Source organism: Hippopotamus amphibius, chromosome 9 (assembly GCF_030028045.1).
Source record: "Hippopotamus amphibius kiboko isolate mHipAmp2 chromosome 9, mHipAmp2.hap2, whole genome shotgun sequence".
In the NCBI taxonomy this organism is placed as follows: domain Eukaryota; kingdom Metazoa; phylum Chordata; class Mammalia; order Artiodactyla; family Hippopotamidae; genus Hippopotamus; species Hippopotamus amphibius.
In genome coordinates this window covers 129,019,785-129,029,877 of record NC_080194.1, presented here as the reverse complement: position 1 = coordinate 129,029,877, position 10,093 = coordinate 129,019,785, and positions in this window count along the sequence as shown.

Sequence of the window (10,093 nt, the reverse complement as noted above, 5' to 3'; positions counted from 1 at the left end):
TCTTTCTTCTCCATGTGCTTATTTATTCATTTATCATCTGTAACACTATGCACTCATGGATTCTATTTTACTCAGTGAGTTGTAACCTATGATCATTATTTATTTCCATACTCAAGCAGTACCAGATTGAACCAGTAGGAACTCCTTCATGTTGATGCCATGTCCTTTTTAAAAAAAAAAGATTTATTTATTATTATTTTATTTATTGTTGGCTGAGTTGGGTCTTCGTTGCTGTGTGCGGGCTTTCCCTAGTTGCAGTGAGCAGGGGCTTCTCTTTGTTGTGGTTCACAGCCTTCTTAGTGCGATGGCTTTCCTTGTTGCAGAGCACGGGCTCTAGGCAGGCGGGCTTCAACAGTTGTGGCACGTGGGCTCAGTAGTTGTGGTGCACGGGCTTAGTTGCTCCAGGGCATGTGGGATCTTCCTGGACAAGAACTCGAACCCGTGTCCCCTACATTGGTGGGCAGATTCTTAACCACTGCGCCACCAGGGAAGTCCCAATGCCATGTCCTTTTGACACGGCCACATCATTCTGGAGCACTTCCTTACTTTCCAGCACGAAAAACTCCATGCTCAATTTATTCTCTCCCTTCCCCAGCCCTGGATTTGGACTTTGTCTCCAAATAATCCAAGTGCCTTACAGAAGAGAACAACACTTGGAAACCAAGATCTAGGTCTAGATGTGCTCACTGCTGCTACTATAGCATTGCTTCTACAGCATCTTCTCGGCAGAAAAAATTAGAATATACATATATGTCTACACACACACACACACCTGTATTAAATAAAAACCATGAGCTTGTACTGATAATTCTAAATCTAATCCAGTAGCACAAGAAACAATCTAGTTTCCTCCTTTCTATACTTGCAGCTGCTTTTTCTAACAGTGAGAAACCTAGATCTCATTATCTTCAAAATATTTACTCTTGCTCAAGCCCAGGACACACAAAAAAGTAGTTTCAGAAACTCACGCCACTGCAAAAAGCAAAATAATTAAGGAGGTCAAATTTTGTTTTTAATTCTTCTTTTTGGTAAAATTCACATCAAATGAAATGCACAAATCTGAGATGGACAATTCATGCGTTTTGGAAAATGCATACATCTGTGTAACCTGCAATCCTGTCAATATGTACAGCACTTCCATCGCACCAGCAAGTTCCCTTGTGCCCCAGTTTCCAGTCAGTTCTCCACAAGAGGCAACCATTTTCTGATCTTCTGCATCACAAATGAACTTTACCTATTTTAAAACTTTATATAAATGGAGTCAGTCAGTATGTTCTCTTGTGTGTCCAACTTGTTTCACCCAGCACATGGAAGTGATTTATCTATGTCATTCCATGTATAAATAATTCATTCCTGTTTACTGTTAAGTTGTTAGTCTGTTGTATAAGAATGCTACAAACTGTTTCTACATTTCCTTGTTAATGCTTATCTTGGTTATTTCCAACTTGGGGCTGTTATGAAGCTGCTCTCAGCATTCTTATACAAATTTTTTGGTGGATGTAGATTTTCATTTCTTTTTGGTATATACCTAGGAATGGAATTGCTGAGTATTGGGTAGGTAGAAGGTGACAATTCTTCCCAAAGTAGTTGTGCCATCTTATACACCTGCCAGCAGTGTGTGAGAGTTCCTGTTGCTTCACACCTTTGCCAAATTTTGGTGTTGTCAGTCTCTTAGTTTTAGCCATTCAGGTGAGGGTATAGTAATACGTCACTGTGACTTTAAATTTATATTTCCCTGGTTACTAATGGTGTCGAGTACATTTTCATGTGTTTATTCGAAATTCACATATTTATTAGTAAGAGGATGTTTAAGGCTTTGTCCATTTTTAATTGGATTGTTCGTCTTTTTATTATTGACTTGCAGGAGTTCCTTATACAGTATATTCTGATGAAAGCTCCTTATACAGGAATTTGCAAATATTTTTTTACAATATGTTTTCTTGATTCATTTTCATAATGGTGACTTTCGATAAGCACAATTGTCTAATTTTGATGAAGTTTAACGTATCATTTTTTTCTTTTTCCTTTTTTTTTTTTTTGTGTTTTACTTAAGAAAGTTTTAACCACTCCCAAGTTGTATGGATGTTCACTTATATTTTTTCCTAAAATTTTATACTTCCGATTTTTATGGTTAGGTCCATGGTCCATCTCAAACTGATTTTTTTTGGTACAGTGTAAGGAAGAGATCAAGGTTTATTTTTCTTTCCCTAATGAGCTGGTTTGGTGCTTTGGTGTCAATATCACAATGTGTTATAAAGTAGATTTATAACGAGTCAGCTAAGTCTGGAATTACAGATAGATGGTGACAGTTGCACAGCATCACAGATGTACTCAATGCCATTGAACGATATGCTTTAAAATGGTTGAAATGGTAAATTGTATGTTATGTGTATTTTACCACAATAAAAAGAAGGTAATGAAAACTTTCTCAATTCCTACTGTCCTTGACCTCTCAGGGAAATTTTACTCTATTACCCACTCCTCCTTCTTTGACATCTTCTCATCCCGAGACGTTCAGGACTGAAGGAGCCCATCAGTTTACTATCCTCCCCAGATCCCCCGTCTCTCCAACCCCTCTTCTCTGCTCTTCATGTTGGTTTTTCTCATGACTCCATTCTCTCCTCTCTGCTCTTCTTGTCCTGAGCACGTTCCTTGGGCGATTTCACACAATCCCATGGTTGCCCTTCCCTTTCCATCTGTATTCTCAGCCCAGTCCCCTCTTGGAGCTCTAGATCTTTATTTGAAGCCGCCTCTTGGACCCCCTACTAGGTTGTTTAGCCCACACCTCAAGTCCACCAGGTCCCAAACCTAACTCCATTTTCCTCTCATTTCCTCCAAATCTGCTCATCCTCCAGTTTTTCCCAGTTTACTCACCACTTGTATTACCTTGGGAAGGTTCCTGAAGTTCATCTCAACTGTCAGGGCCACAGCCAGAAAAAGACAGTCACGGAAAAGAGGGGATTGGGAAACTGTTTAATGGTGGAAGTCAGTGCAAAGGTATGGGCTGGTTTAGCAACACTGGCTAGGGGTATTGAAGCACGGTGGGCGGCCAGCTACAGAGTCCTCATCACAGCAGACATAGGAAGAGGGGTCATTTCCTAGAATTCAGCAGGAGCTGGAGGACGGGGCTGCCTGACACGGACTGTGGTCTTCAGAGAGGAGGTCAGTCCCTGCCAACCCACCGCCCACCAGAGGTGGAGGCAGGGGAAGAAATCTCTCCAACAGCTCGTCCCTCTCACACCCCAGTCTCCAGCTGGTGCCTCCTATTGGCTGACCCTAACTGGAAGCCAGGTGGCCAGGGAACCTGGTTCAAGCGGTCCACAGAACCCAGCCTCCAGGTCGGAGCAGAGTGGAGCGGGGTTGAGAATGAATCTGGAGGGACAAACAGAGACTATCCAGCACACTCACTGTGCCTCCTTTTTCTCAGATATAAAACGGGGATTAGAATAGTACTTACTCAATGGATCTTTCCTGAGCAATAAGCGCTTTATCATACGTAAAGCACCCAGAACCCTGTCTGACCTACAATAAAAAAGCTCAATAAATGTTTGTTACTGTGTTTCTTTCCTTCCTTCTCATCCACCTGATTGAACTAATCCAAAAAAGTGTTTTGAATAAGAACTTCTAGCTCTGAGAGAAGGCTACTGTCCAAAACATGTCTAACAAGTCCTGGTTGTCCCAATTTGTGCAGCAAGTATGGTTTGCTTATCGACATCTGTTCTTTCTGGAAACTGACAGGTAATTTTCCTACCGTTTAGCCACTGATTTCTCATATGCAACAAATAAATAAGCGCATCCATCATCCGTCGCGAGCTGGCTTTGAGCAGACCATGAAACCTAATGGCCTGTTTTGATGATTTCTGGAATCCATAGGTGAATTCAGATGCCTTTGCCTTGAATTTTATGAAAAGCTCATCTTTCATTATCATCTCCTGTTAAGCCGGCCTTGTGTTAGTTGCCTTAAAGTAGTACCAAGTGTGTAATTATATCTATAGGATTATGCTATATTTAAAATATGATTTGAAAAATAACGAATATGCATGATGGCAAATATGAAACAATCACAATCATATACAGTGCTTAAAATTATCTGTAATTCCCCTAGCTTCAGAAGACTGTATCCGCAGTATATTATGCTATATATTATATACTATGTGTTGAGTATTATACATTACATTATGTATTACAGCTTAAAAGTTTTTCAGTCAGACAGCATAGGTTAAAACATAGATTCTGTCATACACTAATTCCGTGACCTTGGAAAATTTATGTATCCTCTTTAAGGTTCATTTATCTTGGGGACTTCCTTGGCCGTCCAGTGGTTAAGACTCCTTACTTCCAATGCAGAAGGTGAGGGTTCAATCCCTGTTCAGGGAACTAAGATCCCACATGCCATGTGGCATGGTCAAAAAATAAATAAAATAAACTGTAAAATAGTCAGTGGGAAGTTGTTGTATAACAAAGGGAGTCCAACTCAATGATGGAAGATGCCTTAGAGGACTGGGGCGGGGAGGGTGGGGGGGACTCGAGCGGGGGGGAGTCAAGTAAGGGAGGGAATATGGGGATATGTGTATAAAAACAGATGATTGAACCTGGTGTACCCCCAAAAAAATAAAAATAAATAAATAAAAATAAAATAAAATAAAATAAACATTCAATTATCTCATTGCAAATGAGGACAATGATGTCCAATTCATAGAGCTGTTATGAGGATTAAGTGTGAAATTATATTACTGGGGCCCAGGGTAGGCCACACAAAAATGTACCTTATTGGCATTTGATTATTTTGAATTAAAAATTACTTTAAAAATGGTTAATGCAGAGGTACCCTCGGACCCTCCTCTCTGTCTCTCTGAAAGCAGCAAGTAAATCTCCCCCGTGCAAGGTGCCCTCCCTGTGAAATAGAAGAACACCCTTATCACCAGAGATAGGGAATTCCGGTGAGAAGCCTGTGTAAACGAACCTTGTCATTTATTTAATTGACTACACCAAGCCCTAACTCTGTTTAGATTCTTCACCAATTAAGCATCCAAAACCTAAGGGTCTTTGTCTTGTCAATTCCTCACAAAGTTATTGCTTCCTTGTCTAAAAAACAAAAGAGCTGCCTGCTTTGGCCACTTCTTAGGTCCTATTTCTATGAGACTTCAGTGCACGCAAATTAAAATTGGTTTCTTGGGAAAGGAGATGGGGATATATGTATAAATACAGCTGATTCACTTTGATGTACCTCAAAAACTGGCACAAGAGTGTAAAGCAATTATAGTCCAATAAAGAGCTTAAAAAATTGGTTTCTATGTCTTCTATTCATCTGTCTTATTATTAGTCCAGGCACAAGAATTCAAGAGGAGTAGAAGGGAAATCCCCAATCCCTGACCATATATGAGATGTCTAGTACTGGGCCCAAAAGACAATTCGTACTCCATAAATTAAAGATTAGAGGGAATTCCTTGGCAGTCCAGTGGTTAGAACTCAGCCCATCCACTGCAGGAGGCACAGGTTTGATCCCTGGTTGGGGAACGAAGATACCACAGTCTGCATGTCACGGCCAAAAAAAAAATGAATAAATAAAATAAAAATATACAAAAAAAAGAGAAAGGGCTAGTATGGGTACAGGAAGATGCTGGCTGGTACACTGAGGCCAGCCCCTCCAAGATGCTCACCTTCACGGCTCTGTTCTGTGCCTGCAGCTCATCTTCCTCCCTGGTCCTTCCTTGTGATTCATCGGGTGTACTGCTGCAGGCACTGGCCAAAAAAAAAAAAAAAAAAAAGATTTGATTATTATGGAAAATCGTGTTTCTGTTTATCAATATTTAAAGTTTAGTGGATGGTCCATTACTTTATTTCCCAAAGAGCTATATCTGGAAGAAGAATTGCTGGGTAAATAAAAACTTTACCATTTGCAAGGAGCCTTTACCCAGAGGGAAGGAGAGATTGGGCTGGGTCACGGGGATGTCTGCTGGGTACTTCTTACTGCAACGTGGCCTCCTCCTGACTGTCACTGACCACGGGCTCCTCTAAAGACAGAGGGTTCTAGGGAAGGCCTTTCACAACAACCCCACCCAGACCAGCTCTTGGGAGGTCAGTAGTCATACTTCTTCCATTTCTCACTGTCACCCCGAGGACTTGGGGACACGCTGATCTCATCCGTGTAGCACTTCTCAGGATGAAACGTCTTTGGGCATTTCACACATGCAAAAGAATAAGGTCAGAAAGCTATCCCGAAAAGACCCTAAAGAGTCAGTATTAGGATGAGAGAGGTCTCTTCTGTCTCAGATCCTTCTGGGGATGAGCTGAGGCATAAGTTAAATCAACAGATAAAAAATGAAATGAAATATTAAAAGTTACAAGGAAAAGGATTTTGTTATCGTGGTCCCTGGACCAAACTCTCAATTGAAAAACGGCCAGATAAGAAGGCGGTATTAAATCAGAGTCATGAGTGGCCTGCAAGGAAATAGTCGTAATAATACTAACTATAACGATAACCCTGATTGAAGTTTCTGAGTGTTTACTATATACTAGGCACCATTCCACATGCTTTCTATGTATGAGTTCTGAAATCTTCAAAATAATTTTGTGAAATAACTGCTATTATTTTCCATATTTTTCAGATGAGGAAACTGAAACAGAGAAGACAATAAACTTGCCTGAGTTCACACAGCTATCAAGTGGCAGAGCTAGAATTCGAACCCAGGCAGCTAATTCCAGTCCAGAGACAGCGGGCCTCTGACCCTGGCTTCTCTCCCAGATGAAAATGTGGTCTTGCTGATGTGAGTGTAGGTAAGTAACAAGGAGACTCAGATATTCGTAAACATTCCTTTAAATGGAAACACCTATATTATCAGCGTCAGTTATTCTGGGAGGTGGAGAGATTCCCATAAGCCCCAAGACTAAAAAGACGTGCTGTTTTCATATTTTGGCAGGAACTTGCCTGTTGAGACGTTGTCATTACTAGGCAAGTGTCACATTAGGGGGACAGGGACAAGGAAATCCCTGCCCTGGTCATGCTATGACTGTTCCTGCCCTAAGCATTCACTCTGCACTCTTGAAAAGTTCTAGAATTTTGGCTAATAAAACTTACCACCTATCACAGGTCTGTGTATCCATCCATGTGAATACATAACCCACCTGAAATCCTGCAAATAATTGATTCCGTGGGCCCTTTATTTTCTTTAATTTTGTTGAAATATAGTTGATTTATGAGGTGTTAATTTCTACTGTACAGCAAAGTGATTCAGTTATTCATATATATATACATTCTTTTTCACTTTCTTTTCCATTACAGTTTATCACAGGATATTGAATATAGTTCCCTATGCTACACAGTAGGACCTGTTGTTTCTCCATCCTGTATATAATAGTTTGCATCTGCTAATCCCCAACTCTCACTCCTTCCCTTCCCTGCCTCCCTCCCCCTTGGCAACCACAAGTCTGTTCTCTATGTCTGTGAGTCTGTTTCTGTTTTGCAGATAGGTTCATTTGTATCGTATTTTAGATTCCACATATAAGTGATATCATATGGCATTTGTCTTTCTCTTTCTGACTTAGTATAATAATCTCTAGTTCCATCCATGTTGCTGCAAAGGGAATTATTATTATTATTATTTTATTGGCTGCGTTGGGTCTTTGTTGCTGTGCATGGGCTTTCTCTAGTTGTAGTGAGCAGAGGGGGCTACTCTTCATTGCGGTGCATGGACCTCTCATTGCAGTGGCTTCCTTTGTTGCAGACCACAGGCTCTAGGCACGTGGGCTTCAGTAGTTGTGGCACAAGGGCTCAGTAGTTTTGGTGCATGGGATTAGCTGCTCCGTGGCATGTGGGATCTTACCGGACCAGGGATTGAACCCGGGTCCCCTGTGTTGGCAGGCTGATTCTTAACCACTGCACCACCAGGGAAGCCCCTATTTCATTCTTTTTATGGCTGAGTAATACTCCATTGTGTATATATATACACACCTGTGGACCTTTTAGAGCCCTGCTTCTAAGAGGATGGTCTGCAGACCAGTAGCTCCAGCAGCACTTGGGAGCTTATTAGAAATGCAGAGTCTCAGGCTTCACCCCAGAACTTCTACAAGGAGTGAAATTGTGTCACTTCAAAAGGCATGTCCACCTAGTGCCTCAGGAGGTGATTTTTCTTTCTCTCTCTTTTTTTTTTTTTTACAGAAATTATTTCTTATTATTTGGAATGAGGGTCTTTGCATATTGTACTAACTGAAGGATCTCAAGATGAAATCATACATCCTGGTGTTCTTAGAAGAGGAGGAGATGGCACACACATACACACGAGGGAAGAAGGCCATGGGAAGTTGGAGGCAGAGTTTGGAGTGATACATCTACAGCCCAAATAACACCCAGGATCACTGGCAGCCCCTAGAAGCCAGGACAGAGGCAAGGAACAGATTCTCCCCTAGAGCCTGTAGAAGGAGTCAACCTTGCCCACGTCTTGATTTCAGACTTCCGGCCTCTGGAACCCTGGGAGAATAGATTTCTGTGGTTATAAGCCCCCCCAGTGTGTGGAGATTTGTTATAGCAAATGTGTATTCGAGGAAATGAATTCATTTACTGACTCAGCTATTAAACACTTGGCTTAGCCAAGATTAAAAATTTGAATATAGATGCCTAACGTGATATACATTTTAAAAAAAAGAATATTTATTTTTGCAAATCCTTGGGTGATTCGTATGCACATTAAAACTTAAGAAGCACTGGTCTAGCATTTACCAAGTATGTTGACATCTATCACAGGTTTTCAATCTGTTTGAAGGAGCAGGTCCAGCAATACCCCCTCCATAGAATATAGGGTCAAGGTCAGGTCACAGATTTTCGGTCTATTGGCCTCATGGGTCTACTTGAGTGGGGGTTTGCTGCTTGATAGCCGGTTACAACCCAACTGCCCCAACCATAGTGGATCTTCACGTTAGCCAGCTATACCCCTCCCCAGGCCAAGAGACATGCTTGAGACAAAGCCCACTGTGGCGCTAATACATGTACAAGTCCCCCAGATACTGTACAGAGGCAGTGAATAAGAAAGGGTCCCCGGAACTAGAAGACCTAAATCCCCGCCCTGCCTTTTCTTTTCTCCGTGACCTTAGACCACGTGGTTTCCTATACCTCATATAATACTAATCTTGTGTTTATGAGGTGATTGTCAGGAATGAGTTGACACATAACGTGCTTACGACAGGGTCTCGCACAAGCACAGAAGAATCTAGCTGTTCTTCTGTGAGTTCGTGGCCTCACATTGGTGAGCCTCGTCTATGGCACTTTATCAATGAAGAATTTGATCCATCCCAGGTCCTGTGTCCACCCTCATCTCTCGATAGGCACGAGGCCCTTGTTCCATCTATAATTACCAACTCACTGAACTCCCTTCCCACCTGACTTCTCCAGGTCAGAAATTCCTCAGCTGCAACATTCATCATGTCCCATGAAAGAAGAGTCGCTATTTTAGTGTAGCTTTGACCCTATTCACCTATCAGCTCCTCTGATTTTTCCCCCTTCTTTCAAATTCACGGCTGCACAGACCTCATGCCTGCCCGCCTTAGTTTCTAGGAGGCTGTACATGACCCATCTATATCCTAGTACTCAGCCCCAAGCATTAACCAGAATTATTTGGGGTTGAAAGGAAACATAGAAGGTGCTCCACTTTCACAAAGAGGAAACAAAGAGGGGTGGATGAAGGGAAGGAAAATTGAAATGTACGCACATTAACTGAGCATGCAGTTAGCTCATGTTATTTCAGTTCATCCACAAGGCAATCTTACTAAGTTGGTGTTCTCCATATACCAATGACAAATGTGAGATTCAAAAAGGGCTGGATAACTTGCCCAAGGTCACACAATTGGAATGTGCTGAACCCAAGATTGGAACGAGGCCTTTCTATTTCCAAAGCAATTTTGGTCATTTCATTAAATCATGTGACTTAGCTGCCATGTGATTTATCCAAGGTCACGGAGCTCACAGAGAATGTCTGAGATGTGGATGTAACCCTCCTCCCCCACTCCCCTCCCCTCTTCAGTTTGGTCAATTGCAAAGCCTTTTATAATATATGCTTTTATAATCCGCTCAGGTTATAAAAATGTTTGAAATGCAGACACC